This window comes from Accipiter gentilis, chromosome 9, assembly GCF_929443795.1.
Source record: "Accipiter gentilis chromosome 9, bAccGen1.1, whole genome shotgun sequence".
Classification (NCBI taxonomy): domain Eukaryota; kingdom Metazoa; phylum Chordata; class Aves; order Accipitriformes; family Accipitridae; genus Astur; species Astur gentilis.
The window spans coordinates 39,056,057-39,071,797 of NC_064888.1; the positions used below are offsets into that span (position 1 = coordinate 39,056,057).

Sequence of the window (15,741 nt, forward strand, 5' to 3'; positions counted from 1 at the left end):
AACAAGATCCAATGACTGGCAGCTGAAGCTTAATGAATTCAACTTCCATGTGAGATTAAATTTCCAAGCTCTGTCAACATAATTTCATCAGAAGAGATGTTTTGGCTCTCACTTAGAGGCTTTAAAATGCATATTGTAAATATGCTTTAAAGCGGCTTTTGAGTTAAACTCTCTGCTTATACGTGCAAGGATTGTAATGCTTCTGCTCCTTTCCTCCCCCTGGGAGGCGTGAAGGGAAGAGGTTTGCCTGTGTTGCCCTCAAGGTCCCCATCACACAGTTTTGCTGTAAGGCAATGACAGTAGGGAAACCTCCTTCTTCAGTGCTTTAGCTAATTACCCGCAGGGATGGAGAGGATGTTTTTCCATCACTACCCGTTAGCTAGGGACAGCTTGGGGATCAGTGTTGTTAACTTGTCAAGCTTCAGAAACTGTCCCTAACCGGAGGTGAACAAGGGTGTACTCCTGAGGTGGAGAAGACAACCTTGTTTTTTACACTCCATCTTGCTCACGTGTTTGAAGTCACAGTGACTGGCAACCCTGAGGTACAAGGGGTGGTTCTTCCCCAGGTCATACTGAGAGGAACCCCGGAGAATTTTTGTCTATCTCTAACTTATGCCAAATAATTTAATCAGGTAATAAATATTACCTAATCAATCCATGCCATGGCCAAAACCTCAGATATTTATCCTCTGGATAAAGTTTAATGACTGAAAAGGTTTCCTTGGTTGCTAACACTGAAGGTGTCAGCAGAGTAATGACCTTGCCTGATCATAGCTTCTAAGAAAAGTAGTCCCATTGAGTTCAGTAACACCCCTCTTAAAATAGTGCACAGGACGCATACTGCATGTGGATGGAATTTGCAATATTGAACTCATAAAAAAAGAATATAGTGAGAGCATTTTGCTCTACACTTAGTAATTCACTGGCCAGGCTTTTTCCTGTTTTCCACTGTAACATAACTGTTAGTTTTAACAAAACGGTTTTGTCTAAGGCAGAATTAATTTCTTTAGAGCAATGAAGTGAGGTTTTGTTCATAGTTCTTTATTTCTGCGTATGTATAAAGTTGCTGAACTTCCTCTGCTGAATAAAATTAACCATCGTGAAAATACAATTAGAAAAGTTAAGAATTGGGATATTTTGGAATTGTTGAATATTTGTGCTTCATTGCCAAGACATGCAGGATGTGTATTTATATATACAGGGTATATGTATGATATGTGTATTTATATCTGTATATTTGCATATACATATATAGATAGATAGATACCTGTTACTCCTTTGGGAATTACTGTTGTACACATATGTTCTGCCATATGTGAGTTTCCATACCTTGTGAAATAAACACTTGCTCTTAAAGGTGCATATTGCCGCAGGTCACCCACCAAATGTTTATTATAGACTTCATTTTTGAGTATCTGGAATCCCAGCAGGAATTGATATCCAAACTCTCTTACCCATTTCAGTGATGAGAATCACAAGCAGCTCGTGACTAAAGGATCTGTACGAAGGGGCCTGCCACTATTTTTTGCCAGGCATGAAGACTCTTGTGAGAATACCTGCCAGCTTTGGAAAACTATGAATAGAGACAACTGGAGAGGAAATAAGTGCCTGTCTCATAATCCTGCTGGAATATACTGTGCTCCAAGCCAGTTTCTAAATTGAAGTCAGTGGCATTGCATGGGCAGAAGCCAGTACAGATTTTAATCCTGAAAATTTGTAGAAATTGCAGGGTGGGTAAAAAAATAGATTCTGTCCTTTGTAATCTTCGTGCACCTACTTTGTATTGCGGAAGAATGGGAAAGTATCTGCATGACCTAATCACTTCAGATTTGAAGTCTATCTGTCTGTCACCACAATTTCTTTCAGTTGTTACATTTGCACACTCAACAGAAAAGAATACTGAAAATATGGGATTGCCTGGAAATCAGTGAGCTCAGCTGAGCTTTAAGTAGCCTGTGTGCCAGTAGTGGACAGTACACACCATAACACTGCAGCTGTGAGCAGCTTCTTGCCGAAAGAAAGTTTTGTTTTAAATCAAGGCATTAGAGTTGACTATACTTATGTTTCTATACACATGGTGGTCTTGGACATCAAAGATTGATACCTAAATGGTTTAGCGTAGACAGTGTGCCCTGTTGTGCTCACCTGAACTGTGTGTGTAATTCATGGAGGAAAAAAAACTTTGCCTTCAACCTTCTTTTCATCCTTTAAAATCATTATGTGAAAACAGAGGAAAAGGTTAAAGGAGGTATTAAATACTGTGAACCTGTACTAACCTTGTGTAAGATCAGTCTGGTTTATCTGCACAATACTCTCAAAGGCTCTGAAGGACATGTCCTCGCTCCTTTGCCACACGGGGTAGGAAGGAATAAGCAGTGGTCCTAATTCAATGGGGAGAGGAAAAACTAAACTCAGGGATTATGTCAACAGCAGCAATGCTCACTCGAATTAAATCTGTGTTATTATTTCAAAATTTCATGTTTGTTTTGCAGGAGAGTATAGGGACTCCCAGTAGGTTCTTCACAGTTGTATCCACTGAATTAAATGTTCACGAACAAGAAAATGCTGAGCAGGATAGAAGGCTGCTTTAAGTTAGCCTGCTGATATTGACTTCAAGGATCTGACCCACAGTGCCTGACTTCAAGGCTTTTTATTATTGACTACCAAATTTATGGCAAGCGTAGAGATCAATATACATGTGTTCCAGGCACAGCTGTAAACTGATGTGTTTCAGTATACGAGTTAGCCACAGAGTATTTCTTCTTCAGCATTACAGGGATAATAGATAGAAGGTTTATAGCCAATTTTAAAAGCATTCAGAAGTCTGTATGTCTGGGGAGAGGAGACTGGCAGAGCCATGCACTGGGTATGGAGGGATGGGTGTCAGAGGCAGCTGACTTCTCCATCTCACACTGGTCAATGGCTGAGCTCTTCATTTTTTGGTTCCCCACACACATATCTTGTGACTATACTTTTGTGAACCGTGCAACCAACAGAATTTGGCTATTTTAAAAAGTTTGTACCTCAGCTTAAGCAAAGATAGCTCTTTACATACATTATTTTCTCCTGACTAAATTGCAAACGTCAGAAGAATTAGACCATCTTGAAAGGAAGGTTGCAATAGTCTTCCATGGTGGAAAATATGGTAAGCTACAATATGAGGTTTGCTACCCGATTCCAGTATAATATATTCCCTCTTTTAAATGTGTTCATCTTCTTTTCTCCTTTCCTGAGTCCTATTATCACAATGCATCGTTATTCAAACCTCGTTTGGAAGGCCGGAGAAAGTTCTTGCAGACTGTCAAATGCCATGGTTTTCCGTCTGCCACCTTCTGCACGTGCGTTATGAAAAGGCTTTTGATTGCATGGCTTTTTGATTGCAAAAAGGGCATATCGTTTTTGCAAAGGGCTCTTCCACATGCAGCACAATGGCGGGCCGCATCCTGCAGTCGTTTAATGAGCTGCCACAGTCATGATAGTTCTGTCAGCATGAGAAATGTCAACTCGGGACCTAAGCGGGGGAGGGATGCGGTGATGGCTACTGTTAATTGTCTTACATTAACTCCAGTAAAACAGTGTTAAGTGAAAATCATCAAAAAAAATGTACGAATAATTGTGAATGGGAGTCCAGATTGAAAAGCTTCTGGCTGGTGCAGCTGCAGAGTGTGGGACCTAGCCAGGGTTTGATAGGAAAAAGTTGCCATGGGAATGGTACGGCATTGTTTGCGGCTGACTTCAGCTTTTATTGTTGTGCTCTGATTACAGCTTTTGTTTCTCTGTGAAGTACGGTTGTTAAATGCCAGCTTGAAACAAAGATGTATTTACAGGCAACGGCTGAGTTCAGATGACTTCTATTTTTAGAGATATCACTGCTTTAAGCTAGGAAAAAAAAATTTCCCTATTAGTAGTTCAGAAAACCCTAAGTATTGGGGTTTAAATTTAGTATATGCTTAGAAGAGAAGTAACCTCCCATTACAACTGGTTACATGTCATTACTGGAAATTGTTATTCGCCTCTAGAACGATAGTGACCGATGGCTTCAAAAAGCTTTGAGGTAACACCTGAAGCGACAAGCCTCCTGCGAGCAGAGACGTGAGGGGGAAGAGTCTCCACACCTCCAGACGGGTAATTCCTCTTCTGCCGGTCCCTCTCCGCCAAATCTACTACGAAGGCCACGGTAACCGCATCTTCAAGAGCACAGCTGCAGAAAAACGACTTTCAGCGGCGTCACACGTAAGGCCCCAGGGCCGACCCTCACCGCCGGCCGCGCCTCAGCAGCTGCCTCCCGGCCCGCACCAGGCCCCGCCGCGGACTACAACTCCCGTCAGGCATTGCGACGCCTAGCCCCCATCGCACTACATATCCCAGGAGGCTCCGCGGTACCACCCTCCCTCCCACCCGGTGCCGCCCGGGAGGTGGGGCTGCGGCGCATGCGCACGGCGGGGCGGGGGCCTCGGCGGTGTCGCCGCGGTCGGTAGTGGCGGCGGCGGCGGCGAAGTTACTTCTGAGGGGGGAGGGGGCGGGAAGAGAGAGGGCCGCCCGCCGCGCCGGGACGAGCCGAGCCGAGCCGGGCCGGGCCGGGAGGGGAGCGCGGCAGGAGGCGGCGGGTCCCCGCGCCGCCCGGCTCTCCTCACGGGGGACTCCCGGACTGCCCTGGACTCCAGTAAGTGCCTCGGCCCGGGGCGGGGGCGATGAGGCGGGGCCGGGGGGGGGGGGGTGCAGGCAGCTGAGGCGGCGGGGCTGCCCGGCCCGGCCCGTCGGGGAAGGCGCCTGGCTGATGCTCTCCCTTCCGTGCTCGGCTGGTGCTTGGGCGGGCAGGGCACCGTCCTGTCCCCTCGACGGCTCTGCCTTTGTGTCGCTCCTCCGTCGGAGCCGCTTCGTGCCGTTCCCTTCCCTCCTCCCTCCCCTCCTCCTTCCTTTTCGTTTTCCCTCGAGGCCGCCGCCTTGGCGTGGGGGCTCTCCCCGTGTTTCACCTCGGGGGCAGCGCATAGGAGGCCGTGGCATAATTGCCCTGGTAAAGCAGTCAGGGCTCTGTCACATCCCCAGAGGTAAGAGGATGATCTCACTACCCGTAATATTTTTTTTATTTTATTCTTCTTCTCTCTTCTTCTCAACTTCGTTCTTTGAGCATGATGGGAAGGAGCGATCTTATCTGGGCAGAGCCCTGCAGTGATGATGGTGCCTGCGAGGGTGTGGGCTCCCCCAGCACCCCGCCTGCTCGGCTGCCAAGCCGGGCCTCTCTCGGTTTTGCTCGCTTTTCCTATTAGAAATCCCAAGCTGCGGCTTCAGGGAGAGCCGAGCGTGTTTGGGACGGCTAACGTTTAGTGGCTGGTTTGGTTTCAGCTCTCGAAGGTGCTAGTTCTGAAGAGGGCTGTTTTGGAAAGCTGTTGCCTCTGCTAGCAGTGCAAGCCTGCGCCTCTGAGGTGTGTTCTAGCTTAGTTGTAACCTGGGCTGGTTATTTACCTAAAGCGTCTTTAAATGGATAACTCGACTATAAATGAACGTTAAACTGTAACTGATATTGTCATATTTGCAGGTTTTAGCACATGTAAAATTCCAGATGGGCATTTGACATGCTTACTAACTTAACACAGGCTTAAATGCTGTATGTATTATGCAATTCCCTTAGGTGTAACTAATGCATAACCTTCATAAAAGGCATTGTATTATTGCATAAAACGTTTGCAAAGTAACATCAAGAGGACCACAATTTCTCTTTGGGGAACAGGCTCCTGTTTTGAGGCCTTTTTTAAAAAAACCCCTCTAATCTTCACTAATCAATGTACTGTGTTAGTTTATAAACAAGCAAAAAGAACAGTTTATATTCAAGTGGGGAAACAGTTATTAATTTGTTAGGTAGAGCATTACAAATTAGGTGTGAGTAAAACGGTGTTGCTTATCTGAGTAAAGCTGAGAGGGAGAATTACTTTTTTTTTTAGATTCTTAAGAGCTAGATCTCTCCATGCTTCACCTTCTTGCAAAAGCATAGTACTTTTAAAGAGACTACTAGACATCCCTGCATATAGTAAGCTGAATGGTATCAGCTTTTTTGTTGCCTTCTGGCAAATTGCTTACTTTCCTAAAAGAGGCCATAATGTCTGTAAAGATAAATTTTCTGTTCTCTTCCCATTATCCAATCCCATATATGACACTGGAAGGCAGAGCCATATTTGATCATACAGTTTGGGCCTGTGAGGTGCCAGGAATAGCTTCTCACTGTTGACTCCAGCAGGATTTTTTTTTGTTTGATTTGTCCACTTCTTTTTTATACTTGGGCTGTGCTCATTATGATGCAGCACAAACACAGTCTTTACTGAGATGGAGCTGTGCATGGTAACTTTGGCTGTTTGCTCTATGATGAGTTACTCTGTCTTAATGAGTTTACAATACTGCACTTTCAAGGATGGGGGGTTTTAATACTTTTGATTTGAAAGTAGTTATGAAGTATGATGAAGTCTTGTATCAGTTTATTTCACAACTGAGTTACAAGTGCAACTTCAAAGCAAATTCAGTAGTCCTTGAGAAGGTCTATTAATCCAGTTATGTCTAAGAGACTTCTTCAAGTTTTATCACTTGTTCTCATGAGGCTTCATGTAAGATAAATTCACAGGACGCTCACTGCATTCTATGAAGTTAACAGTGGGTTTGGAACAGTGAACTTGCCTTTTAGGTCCCTGCAGTCTTGTCTCCTGCTTCTGGTTGTTATTTTTACTTGACTTGACAGAGTCACACAGGTAATGATACATAAAACTGTCAGAGAAGCGTAGAAGTGCTGTTTTCCTGTTTGTCACATGCGTAAGTGTTAAAAGTGGGCTGAAATCTCTCATAGTAGGGAGAGATTCTTAGCCAGGTTGATATATGGAAGAGAGCATTTTAATTCAGGGATAAATAAGCACTGATGCTGCAGAAGGGGATAATTAAAGAGATAATACATGGGGGTTTTGTGTACCCTAGATATCACTGAATACTAGACTGCTGGAGAAGAGCTTTGCATAAAAAGTAAAACTTTCCGTGACTCTCGTGGTTTCTTTTGCAGTATTAAACATTGAGATTTTATTTTGTTAGTGTAGAAAATTTAATTTCAAGTTAGTAGATTGCAGAGATGAAATCTATTTTCTTAAGGTATTTCTGTATTTTATAACTACAGTTGGCCTTATGTTTCATTATATAGCTATGCATTTCAAGGACAGAAATAAAGATGCACAGTAGGTCACTGAGAGGTATATTGCAGTGTTTAAATGTTTCAGAGGAGCAGATGCTTTGATATAAATTAGAGAATAGACAAAGAAGAACCAGCATATGAAGAAAATAGGAAGCATCTTAATGCTTTTCCTCCTCCTTCTCTGCCCCTGTATTTATTCTTCCTCGGGAGCAGTAACTGAGTGACAGAAGGCAGACAAACACATGGGAAATAAGGAAGGTATGTATATGAAGAAAAGACCTGAATGCAGGAAAAGGCCTTGGTTTTTCCAGCTAGCTGTGGCTTATTTCAGAAGGCAAGAGAGCTATATCGGCAGAAATAATAAAGGCTGACTGTCTGACAGAGAGTTAGTGTAGAAGAGAGGAAGTGCAAAAGTCAGTTTTTATTGACTGTAACATTAGAAAAAACTTGAGGACGTTACTGAAATGTGAACAGATCTCTACTTGTAATGCAGTCTCCAGTGTAGTGTTGGACATAGCCCAAAATGCCAGGCCTGCAAAATTCTTAATCTATTTTAGTAGATTTAGAATTCCATTGATGTCTTTATTACTAAATGTTCCTGGTTATTTAAGCTGACAGTTATCATAGTAAATGTAGTTCCTTCAAAATGCAGCAAATTGGGAGCATTGAGAAGTGAGTGCATGTTGTAAGTGAAAAGTTTCCTTGCATGCTGTGGTGTGCTCTTTCTTGTATCCAGCTGTGTAAGTCAGTATTTGTCTAAACAATGACTTGTGATACAACAGCAAGTATCTTTCTTGCAAGATGGTTTGGGATTTTTTGTAGGTCTGTCGTCCCCGTCCCCCCCGTTCCCCCCCCCCCCCCCCCCCCCCCCCGATAATTATGAACAATAGAAACATTCTTAGAAAATACTTACTGGGGTTTGGAGCCAAATAAACCTTTGTGCAGTTGTATAATTGCATGAAAATACAGGATAGTAACTTACTTCAGTGCCAAACTATGGGAATTTAGGTAACCAGCTTTAGCATAAAACATTTTTACAAAGTGGAGCAAGTGCTGTAGATATCACCAGGAGACAAACGATACAAGAAATACAGCAGTCAGTACATGCATTCTTTTGGTTTTGAGCCTAAATGCAACAAGACGTGGCTAGAAGCGTTGCTCTCAATGCTTTATAAAATTAGGTAAGAAACATAAACATCAAAATTCTAGTGAGCTTACTGACATACAGAAATAATGTAGCTGCTTTAAAAAAATTGACTGCTGAAAAGGTCAGAGTAACAAGTATGGTTCAAGTTCAGGTTTTGAAGTTCCACTGTAATGCACGGAATGACTGACATGAATTGGAATGGGAGATATGGCTGACCTGTTTCAAAATTTTTTTTCTACTGTTACACTGATCTCTCAAATTAGGACTTTGAAAATTTATAAGTCTAAGGTCATCTTGATACATGCTGTAGCCTAACTTTGAGAAACATTTAGATACGTATTTGTATATGGCTCAATTTTATAAATAACACTTTCCTGTTAGTGCTAGGTAAAGCAGCAGGGTTTTGTTGCTGTTGAGGAAGGAAGCTTGGTTCATTGTCTCAGCACTAAGCAGCATTTTCTCCCTCCAGGGACTTGCAGAAGCATCTAGAACGTGTAGGTGTTTCTTTAATCTTGGAGAAGGAACTTATTAAGCTTTCTGTTGCAGAACTGTATGAGCCACTTACTTTTAACAGATGTTATCTGCATGAGTAGGGAGTTGCAGGTCTGGTAGACATTCGTGGCATTCAACAGTTTAAACAGTTTTCAGGTTTGAACATATGCCTTTGCCTTGAAAATCTGAATAGTTTCAGGTATTTTATGTAGAAGAAAGGTGGTTTGATGGTGAGGTTGCTTGCTCTGGGACTTGGGAAACAGGTTCAGCTCACTTGTGTTGCCAAAAGCTTCCTGTGTGGCCTGGGACAAGCTGCTTCTCTGTCCCTCCGTTCTCATACTGAAACTGCAGAGCAGTAGCAACTCGCTGCATCGCAGAAGTGTTAGAAGGATATGTCAGTCAGGTTTTGATGTGTTCAGGTGTGGTAGTAATGTGGGCCATATAGCTCCGTTGTGCTAGGAGGAAGAGGTTGAAGAGACTGCTAGGGGTAAGCTCCTGGCAGACAGAGTAAAATCAGAAAAATAAGGGCGGGGGGGGGAGTTCTGACTGGAAATCTCTTGGATCAGTTAAAAACAGAGAAAGCAAGTTCTTAAAACTTTAAGGAGCACTGCATTGCTTTGTTTAACAAAGTATATTAAAAAAAAATAAATGCTTAAAATACCTGAATGAACCAGGCAAATCTTTTTTCTGTTATGATTCTGCCACATGGGGAACAATAGCAAAGCTGTCTCTGTTCCTCTGTCAACTGTTATCTTCTTTGGAAAGTGCTTTTAATTCTAGCTAACCATTACATCCAAATGTTTTAGCTGTCAATTTTGTTCATTTGTTCTGCTGGCATGATAGGCAGAATCTCTTAAATTCAGTCCAATTTACTGACTTTCCACGTGAAAGAGGTTGAGAAGATAGCTTCTCTACTTCCCCACTCCTCCAAGGGGGGAAAGAATTTGCAGTCACCTCTGAAGAGCACTGTGTTCAGTAACTTTATAGAGCTAAAAGTATTTTGGATTTAAAATCCTTCTGGTGGAAATACAAGACAGCATTGCCATTGCTGTAAACTGAAAGTGTAGACTAGACAGCAATTATCAAGCTTTGCAAACGTGTTTTCATTGTTGAGAGTCAACACTCCCAGGAACAGTTTCTCTATACTGACAGATAGGCGATAAATTCATTAGTTTAATATGTAATTGTTTTGATGTGTATGCTCTCCATGGGAGCTTTGGTACCCACCACATTTTCATCCCATGTCCAAGAAAATATGTTTGAACTTGTTCAGACTAGTGACTTAATTACGTGTTCTTCTGTTAAGCACTAAAACAGTTACATGTCAGGTTTGTTGTAAGACTGAGCAGTCCTCTTAAAACTGCACTTCAAAAGATGTTATTAAATATATTGGTTAACTCTTTAGGGAGGCTTATAATAACAAATGGAAACTTAGGCTGTACTCATAATTAATCTGGCAAGTTATTTCCATAGTTGGTAGACTCAGTGCCTGTATGTTCACTGGTGCTGCAAAGTTAGGTGGTAGCAGTGCTTAAAGGATGTTCTTGCTTCAGAAGTGTTCCTGCTTATTCAGGATTTCAGGCTTTGGTTATTTTTTTTTTTCTCATTAATCTTTTTTTTTCTCTTCCTTAAATCGGGTTCACTGTAGGTGCTGTGATTTATTTATATTGTCTTGCTAATTTGTGCTGGTGGCCTGATTTTTGGGTGGAGGAGCAGGATTTCTTAGGGAGATCCATTTGCTCCCTTCTTGGGGGAAGGCTGCAGTCCAGTATGTGGAAAACCAGTGTGTTGCATACTCATGGTAAGTTCAGGATTTCCAGGCATGTTGTTGCACATACACAGGATTTGTGATTCTTCTGGAGTATTTCCGTCTTGCTGTGTATAGGTCAGGCAGCAATCCTGCAAAGTGCCAGAAGCCTGATGACTTCCTGGTAGTATTGGGATTACTCTGTAGGTGGAGCATTGTTATTCTCCATATGCATCGTAATTTATGCTTGGAGAAACACCAGTGTCAATGCAGAACAACAGCTGTGCTGTAAACTGGTATTTTTGTCACCGCACAAATAAGAAGAAAGGTAAGGAAGAAGGTCAGCAACCACACATGGGCTGTACCTGGTGTGAGGACAATTTGTTGGGCTCACAGCTTGCTTCCAAGGAGCAAGGCTGCTGGAAATGAATTGTGGGAGAGGTTATGGTGAAGTATGCTTCAAGTGAAGTTTTAGCGTGGTGGCACTATTCTACAAAACCTATCATTGCAGATAAGCTTTTATCTTTATGGGGTTTCTCTCTGTGTCAGGTGAGACTTTTATTATATATAGCAGAGTGGCATTTCATTTTCTTAATTTAAGAAGTATAAAAAAGCAGAGCAGGGGGAGGTAATGACCTGAAAACCTTGCCATTTCATGGGAGCTTAATTTTCTCCTGCTTTGATTTTTCCTCCTTAATTTTTTCACCATGGTAAACAGGAGCTGGCATGTGTTCTGTAAATGAGTATTGGGTCACTTACATGAAACAGACAAAGCCTGATTCTTCCTGAAGAACTTTCACTAAACTTGCACTTACTGATAAACTCTGAGATTAGTCCTAATCTCTGTGAATCCTTATCTAGTACTAACATGATTGATAAGCAAGCTGGATTCTGGAGGAGATACCTAGTCTTCACAGTAGCGGGAATTTTGGCCCACGTAGTGGCTTATGCAATGAACTGAACATGGTCTGCACCATCAAGTCCCACAGTATTAAAATAAGTGAGGTGAAATCTTAATGGCAACAGTTTACCTTCCCAAAGTATTAATGTTGATGAACTGTTGCATTTTTTTATTCTGCATTGAATTTGCTAAATTAGATCTGTAAAAATCAAATTTGATAATCAGTTACTTTCTTTGGTTTCATTAAATCCTTTTACATTTTTAAAAAAGGTCAAACCAAGTATTCACCTGATAGTGTTCTTTTCATTATTTGATACTTCAAATGAATTGAAAAATCATGCTACTTACAGTCCTTGTTAGACTCCACAGTTTGGTTACGAGCATTCAAAAATATGCTTGCTTGCTATGTTCTGAGCTCACTGTAGACAAAATTGTTAAATGTTGTCTTAAGTTTGTGTTCAGATGGCCTGTAATATGCTGTGTTACTAGTAGACATATGTAATGTGAAATCACAGTTCACAGCTATCAGCTATTCAGAGCTCGCTTTAGTGTCTGATATATGTACAGTTTAATGGAATTAATCTCAGCATGATATTCTTGTATTTAAATTTGGAACTTCCCATTGGAACTATGTAAAATGTAATCTTTTACTATTGCAATGCTCTCTTAGGTTTCCTTCTGTTTGGCTCCTACCCAATGTTTTCAGCACAATGTCTTGGTGCTACTGAGGCAGATTTATATTTTTTTAAGTAGTACTTTCAAAATTACTTTAACACACTCTTGTACCTGCTGCTATTTTTTTAACAATGTAAAGAGTACACTGTGAAAACTGAAGAAGGTATTTTCAACTTGTTAATTTCCTAACCAGTTGGCCTTTGGATTTTTTTGTGTACTTCGCAGGTAGAAGGTCTATGTTTCTGCTGGTGAGTTTGTACCCAGCATTCACAGTGAAAATCAGCAACACTGGCTCAAAAATGGCAAACTTTTTTTTTAAACCAGCCTCATCTTCTTTTTGTATTGAACTTCCTCGAGTCAAATAAGTTTCATCAGGATTTGTAGGTTGATGGAGATAGTTTTGTGTTTCAGAGTCATTGGGATGCTTTTGAGACTCCTGTCCTTTCATATTTGAAGACGAGTTTGGGTTGAATTTGAAATAGCTGGCAGTGTGTGGAATTTGAGTTCTCAGAGTGGTTGGCCTAGATTAAACCGGTACTGGTCATGGAAATTAAACATTTTTTTTTTACTGATAAGTAACTAGTAATAATAAGCAATCCTAATAAGTAATGTCCTTACACACTGCTTAATTTTTAATTTGGTTTAGTTCTCATGAATGGAACAATTTCTATAGACTAATCATGTAAGCATTTTCAAGAACAAGGACTTAATTTGTCATGTTTGGAGTTTTACATGCAGCATACACTTACAGTTTTGAAAAGGCCCATAATAACATTAAAAATAACAGTAAATAGTAATCAACTCTGAACGTGCATTATTAAGCATTTTAACTAGTCTGTAACTGAAATTAATAAGCTTTTAAAAATTTGTTTTGAGGATTGTATGAGATAAGTCAAAGTAACTTAATGTAACTATATTTTGTTTTCCTCTCTTGTACTCATCTCTGGTTATATCTCATTTTGAGTAACTTTTTATTATTTAGACTTAATATGAAGTGATGAAAACTGTACTTCTGACTGTTGTGAAAACTTTGTGTTATTGAACATATTCTTTCATTGTCTTTTAACTTTGTTATTTTACTTTATTGCTTTCTAGGCTAGTCATCACTCATAAGTTATTAATAGATAAATTTCAAGAGTGTCTTTTAGAATGGCCTCATTGCACAGGAGCTTCCTTCTATTTGCGTTAGCTCAGTGCATTTAGAGGGACAATTAAAATACTTGTTTTAGCTAGGCAAAAACCATTAATAGGTGAAGTTTTTTGTTTTGGCTGTCTTAAGAGATTGGTGATAGAGAGGGATTTTGCATCTTGTGCAGTGCATTTCCTCATTTCATCATATCCCAAAGCTTTTGGCTGCTATTGTAGATAGCTAAAAATGGAGGAAAGTAGTTCGATGAAGAGCATGAAACATCACTTACAGAAATTCCTGCAAAAGTCTTTGAGGAAGTACCAGTCTGTTCCATCGGGAAACTTGGAGATCAGTATTTGAAATAGGCCAGTGCACAATGGATTCAGATAACTTGAGAACATTTTCCTCAGAACTCCAATCTTCCCCTAAAACATACGGAATTTTTTACCTAGACAAAGGTAACTTTACTGCAGTTTAGCCTAAAGATGAAGAGCTTGTGCATGGATTGATGTCGTCGTCTGTGGTGAATGATTGCGGCTTTCTGGCAAGCAGTGTGTCTGGAGTTGGGAGGCAGACCGAAATGGCGGTGAAAAACCTTAACTGCCAGTGTAGTAGAGAGGGAGGCAGTGGTCTGTGTTCATTAATTGCATGCATCTTTTGTGGTTAACTTCATCTCAGTTGTTTCTCACTTCAGTTTGAGCCAACTGTTTCTCATTGGCATATTATTATACCAAGGGGTATAACTGGGGTGTTGCAGGTTTTACTGGATTCAATCTGTACTGAAAGAAGGTATATCAAACTGTATGCTTTGCTGCATTTCAGTTGTAAAATGTATATTTTAATAAATGTTCATTATATGTGGATGTTGAAAGCACCTGGGATTAATGCTGTATCATTTAAGTAGTAGATAGTATGGGGTAAAATTATAGTCACTTGACTTGCTGAGGTACACTGGAAAAGAAGGGAACAGTTGGGTTATCCTGATTTAACAAGTCTTCCTGCAAAACAGCAGAACAGATGTGTTTTGAAGACAGAATGATGACTGAGTAAGACTTAAGTGCAAGATAAGACTGCTGGTTTTGTTAGATGATTCATCACTGCAAACGATGATTCTTCTATTTTGTGGCCTGGTTGGAGGTTGGATTAGGTACTGGGGGTGGGATGTATTGTTTGATTTGCCTCATAGTTGGATCAGGGGTAGGAGAGGTCAATGCTGCTGGTACTTATTAATTTTTTTTTTTTTTTTTCCATTTTGAATATTAACTTCTTATGCTTAGGAGTTCTCTTTCAGGTGAATACTGGCCTTTTGCATCTGCTTTTTTCCTCCTTCTTGACCACTTTAAAGAAGGAATCTAAATTTAGGGGGCAGCATGTCCTGGAGACTTCCAGTTCACATTTGTAGGTGTAGTTAAAATGCTGATAATAGTTTCATACGCTTCTAGCAAATCAAAGTTGTGACTTCTCTGTTTAACAGAAGTGTACAATGTCTTTTGTGCCCTCCAGAACAAAAACGAATCAGTGAAGGATCTTTGGGGAATAGAAAAGCTCAGTGTGTCATTTTAAAACAGTCAATCCTAAATTACCTTTGGTTGTCATCAGAATTGTACCCAAGTCGTCTCTCCAGCTCCTGGATTAGTGTTTTTCCTGCCATGTTTTGGGTGCTTAGGAAATTGTGGCTTTAAGGGGTTTGTGAAAGATGAGCAGAGGCGTTGTCTTTCAGTTTAAATTATCTATACAGTGTTGGGCCTCTGCTGGAAGGTTTTCAAGGGGTTGAAAATGAAGAAGTTTGAACAACTGTCCAGGAAGATTGATGTGACTTGTTTTCAGAGGCTGTTCGGAGCTGGCTGTCTCAGGGTTGGGTCCCTGCCCCCTGCCTTTGTTGTCCTGGATGTATGCAAGAAGGAAAGCTTTCATTGCTGTGTTCTTCAAGGTATAAGCAGGGCAGTCTGAACTCATCCCTTACCCTTGGGAGTCAGTAAATGGAGTAAATGGCCAGTAAGAGAGATGACCAACTGGAGAGTAGCTGATTTACAGCAGGAAGCTGATAGTAATTGCCTAGGCAAAAGCCAAGAGCACTCAATAATTAAGCTGTCCCTGGAACTGCAGGGAGGACTGGAGATTGCTGGGGATGCTTTCCTTCCCTTTGCGGTGATGGAGCTAGTGTAAATAGTAGAGCTTAAAAAGGGAGGTGGGGAGGAGGGATGGGCATGACTCATGGCATCATTTTGTATTTATCAAGTGTAGTTTTACGAATGTTGTTCATCATTTCATAGAGATGACTAAGTAGGTAATGTATGTTTCTTAATCTTTTTAGCTAATAGAAAAAGAACCCCAAAGTCATCTCCGGTGGTAAATTAAATCCAAAGTTCAAAATGTCCATACAGTAATAGAGCAGGAAGTAGAAGTGTTACTCTAAAGAAATAAAAATAATAATAAAATTATACACAAAGCTGGGGGAAAACACATGTAAAGTAAAGCTAAAAGGTAT

General features: G+C 40.9%; 1 protein-coding gene across 9 annotated transcripts in view; it reads left to right on the forward strand.

Moving 5' to 3' along the window:
• The first annotated feature begins 4,489 nt into the window (after positions 1 to 4,489).
• The window catches only part of PLEKHA1 (pleckstrin homology domain containing A1), a 40,980-nt gene continuing 29,728 nt past the window's right edge, over positions 4,490 to 15,741 (forward strand). For all 9 annotated transcript variants that reach the window (XR_007507297.1, XM_049810524.1, XM_049810523.1 and 6 more), the window contains exon 1: positions 4,490 to 4,663. The gene's annotated coding sequence lies outside the window, so the exon portion shown is untranslated. The remainder of the gene's footprint in view (positions 4,664 to 15,741) is intronic.